General features: G+C 37.2%; 1 pseudogene; it reads right to left on the bottom strand.

Moving 5' to 3' along the window:
* The window catches only part of LOC140507839 (heat shock cognate 71 kDa protein-like), a 49695-nt pseudogene extending 47218 nt beyond the window's left edge, over positions 1-2477 (bottom strand).
* Positions 2478-8213: the final 5736 nt, after the last annotated feature.

Raw genomic sequence — 8213 nt, forward strand, 5'->3', positions numbered from 1 at the left:
ACCGTGAAGGGAGGTATCTTGGAACTTAATAATAATTGACAAGAACTAAATCCCTGGGTAGAAATTGAGATGCAGAAGGAAGACAAGAAGTCATTTGGAAAATTCCCATGCACCACCAGCAGTGTAAATTGATTTAAATAGTTCAACCATTCTGGATTTCATTTTGAAATTATGCAAGAGAAGTGAATACACTATCTAAACCCCTTGACCCAGAGATTTTACTACTATGAATTTCCTTGATTACCAAGGAAATCAAAGATAGAAAAATAGGCCAATAAATATTAAATATTCAGAACAGTATTTTTTGTGATGACAAAAATTTTTTGTACCAATTTTAAATAGATTTTATTCTCTAGAACAACAACTGCATTTCCACTTGTTTACAGAACTGATACAGTGTAATGTTATCCACTTCACTCCCTTTACACTCATTCAAATATGCAGAATGTCCAGATTTATACAGTAGCTTAAATATTACTTTTAAACTACCCCTGCATTGGCTACACATTTGAGTCCTTTAATTTTTGGAAAGCTGTGTGAACTGTTTCTTCTTATGTGTTTAGTTGAACTCTTCAATGATGGGTATAGAAGAAGTACCTCCAGATGAGACTGATTTATCCTCTGGAAACCCATAAGACATACCTCCTGACATGTGCTCTGCACTCTGGTAAAATTTAGTAATGATGGGGTGGCAGACTTTTTTCCAATTCTTTCTGCTGGTACTCAAATTCTTCCTTCTCAGCAGTCTAGCTCTTTTCTAGCCAATTGATTGTTCTATTACATTTGTCAAGAATCTTCTGATTGTCTTCATCACTAATTTTGCCTTGGAATTTCTCATCATATATGTTGGCCTTCAGATAAAAAAATAAGATAAAAGAAAATTCTTGGAAGACACATTGTTTTTCTGACTCATCCTCAGCCTTATATTTCTCAGCCTTCTAGACCAATATCTTCATTGCATAGATTACCTTTGTCATTGGTGATGAAGATCTTTTTTCTCATCGCTTGTGGTCTTATCCAGAAGAGGAACATTAGCAATGCCATTTGCATCATTGTCAAATGTTATTTCAATCTGAAGAACATCCCCAGGCATGGGGGGATTTTTGTGACTTCAAACTTGAAAAGCAGGCAGTTATATTTTGTCATTATTCTCTCACCTTGATAAAACTGAATAAGCACAGCAAACTGGTTGTCCAAATAGGTGGTAAAGGTCTACATCTTTTTTGGCAGGGATAGTGGGATTGCATTTGATTAGAACTATCATAACTCCACCATCAGTTTCAATACCAAGGGAAAGAGGAGTTACATCTAATGGCAACAAGTTTTGCACATTCTTAGATTTACCTCCAGATAAAATGGCACCCTGGACAGCCACATCATAGACAATAGCCTTATCAGGATGAGACTCTAAGATATTGAAGAAGTTCTACAGAAGCTTCTGGATTTGGAGGATTTGAGTGGAACTGTCTACTGAGATGATGTCATGAATCTGTGATTTATCTAGGTTGGCATATCTTAGGGTCTTTTCCAGGAGATCTAATGTGCTACGGAAGAGGTAAGCATTCAGCTCTTCAAATAGGTACAGATGATAGAGGTATAAAAGTCTATACCTTCATAGAGAGAGTCAGTACTGTCCTAGGGTACTGGAAGACAGGATACCCTTTGCATCTTCACAAGTGATTCATAGAAAACAGGCAACCATGTTGTGCATGTCCTTGTGCTTTTGCTTGAACTCAGCAATTAAATGTTTAAGCATGTGATTGTCAAAGTCCTCCTTGCCCAAGGTGGTATCCCCAGATGTGAAATTGACTTCAAAAATGTCATCTTTAATGGTAAGAATGGAAAAATTGAATGTTCCTGCTCTGAGATCAAAGTGCCACACTTTTTTTCTCTCAGTATCAATCTTTTCGTATAAGTCCAAAGCAATAACAACAGCTATTGACTCATTGATAATTTGGAGCACATTGAGATCAGTGATGACTTCAGCATCTTTGGTGGCCTGAAATTGGGAATTACTGAAATAGGTTGACACTGTTCTGACAGCATTTGTCACAGTTTTCTCATAATAAGCTTCAGCAATTTCTTTCTTCTTGGTCAAGACCACAGAAGGTATTTCTTCTGGATAGAAACTTTTGGTCTCCTCTTCATATTCCACATAGATCTTAGACCCATATGTATCACTGACCACCATGAAAGGCCAGTGCTTCCTGTCTGACTATACAATGGCATCATCAAATCTGTGACCACTCAGATGTTTTATATCAAATAATGTGTTGGTGAGTTTCATTGAAGCTTGATTCTTTGTAGTGTCACTGATTAAATGTTCTGTCTATAAAGGCCATGTAGCTTGGGGTGGTCTTGGTTCCTTGGTCATTAGTAATAATTGCATGTTGGAAGACTCCCACACACAAATAAGTGACATCAAAATCAATGCCAACTATGAGTCCCTTTGACATGACTGTTGGGGTGTTGAGCATCATACCTGACCATTATGTAGTAAGAAGCACCATTGCTGTACTAAGTAAATGTGATAGCAAGATTTTGAAATGAATGAATGAATAAAGTATCCATTAAAAACTTACTACATACAAAGTATTGTACTAAACATTGGGAACATGAATAGAAAACTAGGCAGTCCTTACTCTCAATGAACTCACATTCTAATGGGAGGACAAAACATATGGATGGATTCAACTGCATGCCAGATGAAAAAGTCTTATGTTATTTTGAGTGCAGAAGCAAAACAGATGGTAATGCCTGTTCTTTAAAGTTATTTCTATGGATAAAATCACGTCAGTTTCTGATAGTGAATCACCAAGGTCTTTTGTGACAAGAAATTACTTTTCTGGTTCTTTACTAGCTTTGAATGTTGTACATGAAGAGTGGTTTCCAAAGTAAATTTCCACAGGAATTTCTTCACAGAATGATTTCTTAGAGCACTGGACTGGAAAAATTGCTATTCCAAAAGTTCTTGCATTTAGGATCCTGGGATCTCCATTAGGATATAAGGGAAGATGATGAACAAGATGGTGGTTTAATGGTTTGACTTGCTTGACACATGCTACTTCTTATCTCTTCCTCAAGAAGGCTGGATTCCTTAGCTATGATAGCTTGCCTATCCTGCATGTGGTAGTTGTTTGGCAATTGGAGAGGGCAGGGTATGTTACCATTGACTGTGGAATGACCCAATATGAGATATTTGCATAGCACTTCACAATGCCTGGCACAAAAGAGGTTTTTAATAAAGGCTTGTTTTTTCTCTTCTATATAATTATGTTGGAATATTATTACTCAGTGAGAAATGATGAACATAAGATATTCAGAGAAACATGTGAAGAGTTGTGTCAAATTATAGATAAAAAAGCAGAACCTAAAATGCATTAGATAGATAATTTGCTAAATATTTGTTACATACTACTCATTGTGCTCAATGTGGAGGATTCAAAACATTGAAATGATAGCTTGTTCTCCGAAGAAACTTACATTTTAATAGAAGAGAAAATATAAAGGTGAATTGATAGGGGGATGGGGAGAGAGGGTGAGGGTTCTTACATGGGTGCAAGGAAAATGATGAGGGGGTGAAACAGACTGGAAAGTATCCTGAAAGGGAAACAAGCAGCATGGCTGGGGTTCCATGAGATAACAACAATTCCAGGCAGGGACTCATACATAGGGAACAGTCATCAGAGTGAATTCATCATTAGCAGGGCAAGAGAGCTGGTGGAGAAGTGAAGCACCTAAGGGAGCATGCATCATATGCAAAAGCCACGACAATGTAAAGGAATGAAAGACTAAAAGAAAACCACACTTTGCAAAAATGACAAACCAGAGATAGTTCTAGAGTCCATTTAGTGAACCATGGCATCATTTTTATGGTGGGTGTGGAGGGATGACTGGAACAGAATGATCTTTGTTTACTGTATTAAGTGTTATTGCTCAACTGCTTTCACTGTCATAAAGAAGGATTTAATTTAGGTAGTAGAACGAGGGAGAGGAGAATTTGTTTTTTTTTCTTTTCTCTCCTACAAGTAACAACAGTACTGTGATAACAAAACGAATTAAGAAAACTTTGTTAATGTAAATAAAAAGGGATCCCCCATCTACTGCCAAAGTTCATAACACTGAGGTTATATGTTCCTAAAACCATTTTTGTTCATAAATCAAGTCAGCCAACAAATAACCAATTGAAAGGTTCATTTCTACCTTCTTTACCTTTGATTTGGTTTGATTATAATGACTTTCTCATTCATAGCTCTGACTCGCTAGTCCCTAACATCTTCCACATAGTTACTGAAATGATTGTTTATTAAATGCTCCCCTACTCAATAAACTCCAGCAACTCCCTATTACCTTTAGGACAAAACATACAAACTCTTTGGCTTTTGAAATCCTTCTTGGCTTGACTCCACTTTAACTTTCCAGCCTTTTCACATACTATTCCCCACTCACACACTCAGTGAGCCAGAAAAGCTAGATTTCTCTCTGTGCTTTCTATATGACACTATGTCCCATCTCCGTGCTTGCACTGGCCCTCCACCATATGTGGAATTTTTGACTCTGACTCACAGAATTCCTGACTTCAAGAACCTACTCAAGAACTACCTTTTACAGGATACCTATCCTGATTCTCTCTCCCTAACATCTAATCCTATATAACTACCAAGTATTTAATGACTATATTTATTTTATATCTATTTTCTGTATTTTCTTATTTGCATACATGTGCATACCATCTCCCCAGATAAAATGGAATCTCCATGAGAACAGGAAACATTTTTGTATTTGTACACCATCTCGTTATACAATACTTGGTATATAGTAGGTATTTAATAAATGCATATTGATTAATTGATTGAATGTTGATGCAGTTAAAGGGATGAAAATTCAGGTAGTTATAGGAGATAGGAAAATTGAAGAATCTGGGTAATGTATGTATTAGACAATGAAACTGAAAATAAATTTGAGTGAACAAAACCTTAGCAGTAATTAGCAGCAAGGGTTTTCTGCAAAGGTAAGAATGCTTGGAATCATAAAACAAAACATATCCATACAGAGCCAGGCCTCTGTATTTCTTAAGGGATACTCATGGTAATCTCTAAGTCCTTTTCTCTCTCCAGAGTCAAGTGCATTCTCGACCAACATCCACTCTGCTAGTGACTGGGAAAAAGGCCAGCAAAGCCATGGGTGACACACTTCCTTCCTCAATGCCAGTGATCACATTGATTAGTAGTTTCTCTGTGGGAGGTGGGGGACAGATGCTTTGTTCTAATTACAGTTTTAGCACCTTCCACCACACATACTCTGCTGTATAGGGTGCCTTACGGCCTCGGCAGATGCTTATTGCTAGTTGCAGGCACTGAACTCCATATTGAAAGTAAAGTATTATTAAAACCTCCATGCAACTGAAAAATAAGGATTGAAACTGGATGGTGTTGTCTGACATTTACCCAGAGGGAGGGAAACAAGTGTTATAATTCCCTTTTCATGATAGAGAAACTGAGGCATTTCAATTCAATTCATTTCTGATATTTTGATACTGTGATGAAATTGTTCCTTTATCATCAATGTAGATCATAAGCCCTTTAATATCCCTCATCATGTGCATTTCTTAACCAGCCCTTTTACACATCCTCCCTAATGGAGAGGTGACCAGAGGAGGGTGATTATAATTATGGAGGACCTTGAAATCATAACAGTGAAGAATGTTAAAGGAAACAAGGATGTTTGATCTGAGGAAAAGAAGACTTAGGGGTAACATATATTTGAAGGGATGCTATTTGAAAGAGAGACTAGTTAAGTTCTGCTTGGTGCAAGAGAATAGAACCAGTGTCAATGACAGAAGTTCAAAAGAAGCAAATCTGGGCTTGACGTAAGAAAATGCTCACCAACAATTAAAATGTTCAAAAGTGGAATGGTTTACTTTGGTAATATAGGTAGGTGGGGGGAGCAAGAGAGAAAAAGATAGAGAGAGACAGAGTCACAGACAGAGACACAGAGAGAAACAGAGAGGCACACACAGAGACAGAGAGAGAGGAAAAACATTAAGTAAACAATGTGCCAGTCATTGTGAGTTCTCTGTAACTCAAGGTCTTAAAGCAAGGGCTAGCTAGATGACAACTTGTCAGGTTTATTTAAGAGAATGCCCTTTTCTACTTATGAGTCCCGTGAAACTCTGAAATGCTATGATTCTGTATATTTATGCATAATATTAGAAGCCTTACTTCAATTCTATTTATATCTCCTGGGTTCTAGTAGAATGTATGTAAAGATCCATCTGTTGTGTCTCATTCTTAGTGACCTGACTCATTTTCTGGTCATACATGTCTGATTATATTTTTATGCCACTTATGCATATGACATTATTGGTGACATGCTGCCTCTTCCATAACCACAATATGTCTTTTCATTACACTCACCTTTGGAACTCTGCATCTGAGCTACCCTGATTGGTGAGTGAATGAAAGCAAACTCACAACTTGTAATGCCTAGCTGGTTTCAAATCATGTTTTATATCCCATGCAGTCATAACCACCAAGTGTTACTATCTAGAAAGGTTTGGGAGTTTATGATGGAAAGTAAAAGAGCATCTACTCTTATAGTTTATTTCTACTGCAGAAATGTGGTCAAGGAAGACACCTTCCAGACCTCATCATTCTCCTCCTGCTAGGTAGCCTAGAAAGTATGATTTTACATTGATTCACAAGTCCTCTGTTTCAGGAGGTCAGAGACTACTTAACCCTTACACTTTCAGCCACCTATATATCTGGATCAACACCAACTCCATTAGCTAAGGGGTTCGGTGGTTCCAAGTTCCCTACAGGATTCATTTACTTCTTAGGAAGTTAAAAAATTATTAATGAGATCAAAAGCATAAAACTTTTAGAATTCTGGTTTAGATACCAGGTTTGATTAATCCTGTGCATACCAAGCTAGTTGCTGGCGTTATGTATTGCATTCCTTTTGTCCCCACCCCTGCACACAATCAACAGACAGGAATCAGAGACCACTTACACAAGAATCAGGAATTAGAAACAGCTTAAAGAAACAGAGAAAATTATCTAAACTGTGCTTTGTCAGCTATGTACATGAGAGTAATTAAACCTTTACTGTCCTTGCATTGATGCCTAAGGATCATCCACCACGAGCGATGTCAGTTCATTCTAGCCATATCCTCCCCAATTAGAAGTCTTTGCTTTATGAGGTGGAGCCCCAGTTGCTGAAGCCAGAATGCAATTCTCAACCTCTAGTGTCTGAATTCATAGCACACAAAGTATGTGAGGTTTCTTTTTAACAGATCACCATCATATTGCTACTGGTGCTACTCCTACTGGTATCTTTTAAATCATTTTCTCTACCTTATGATGGTGTTCTGGTTGGCTTTTTTCCTTATCAGTCAGTGTCTTATTTTGATAGATACCACCCACCTCCTTTGTCCCATGGCAGCCCAGAATTTGCTCTCTAACCTGTGCCTGTAGAAGGTAACGACTATTTATGGCAACCTCTGACTTCACTGAGGAAGGCAAGTATGATTGTAGGTCTATAAGACTTCAATGAATGTGTGCTTATCAGGTTAGATTTGAGATTCCACAGATTGGTACCCTTTGTCTGCAAGGAATATTTCAGGGGCAAATCTTGGGGGATAATATAGACCCTGCTCTTAATTTTGAGCTTTGTCTTCCTTGGAGCTTTCTCTTTCACCAGTTAGAGAAGAAGAAAGAAGATATCCTATTCACACCAGAGTTTCTAATAACAGGGAAAAAAATCAGGATGAACAGTGAATCTTATACTAAAAATACTTTGTACTTTTTCAGAACCCTTTTGTCCCTGAAAGACTCAAAATGTTTTACAAATGCTGCATTTTGGTCTGTGGCTATTATTCCCAAGGATATTACTCTTGAGGATAATATGCATTTCTAGAAAAATTGCTAAAAAATTGCTTATATGTGAATAACAACTGCAGAAAAAAAAAACCAAAAATATGCTTTTGACCCATTGCTAAAAAAATGTTCTTTTTGCCACAATTATGATGATGACAATTATCATTATTAGAGTGAAGATAAATTACATAGGGACCTCTAGACCTTTTTTAAAAACATAATCTTGAGATTCTGTGCCTTAAAGATAAGAAATGACCTTGTAATAAATTACTTTTGTTAGTCTAGTAACTGAATGTCCTGGAGTAGGAGTAGGTTCAAGACAAGCATGCTTCATGT

This window comes from Notamacropus eugenii, chromosome 5 (genome assembly GCF_028372415.1).
Source record: "Notamacropus eugenii isolate mMacEug1 chromosome 5, mMacEug1.pri_v2, whole genome shotgun sequence".
Classification (NCBI taxonomy): domain Eukaryota; kingdom Metazoa; phylum Chordata; class Mammalia; order Diprotodontia; family Macropodidae; genus Notamacropus; species Notamacropus eugenii.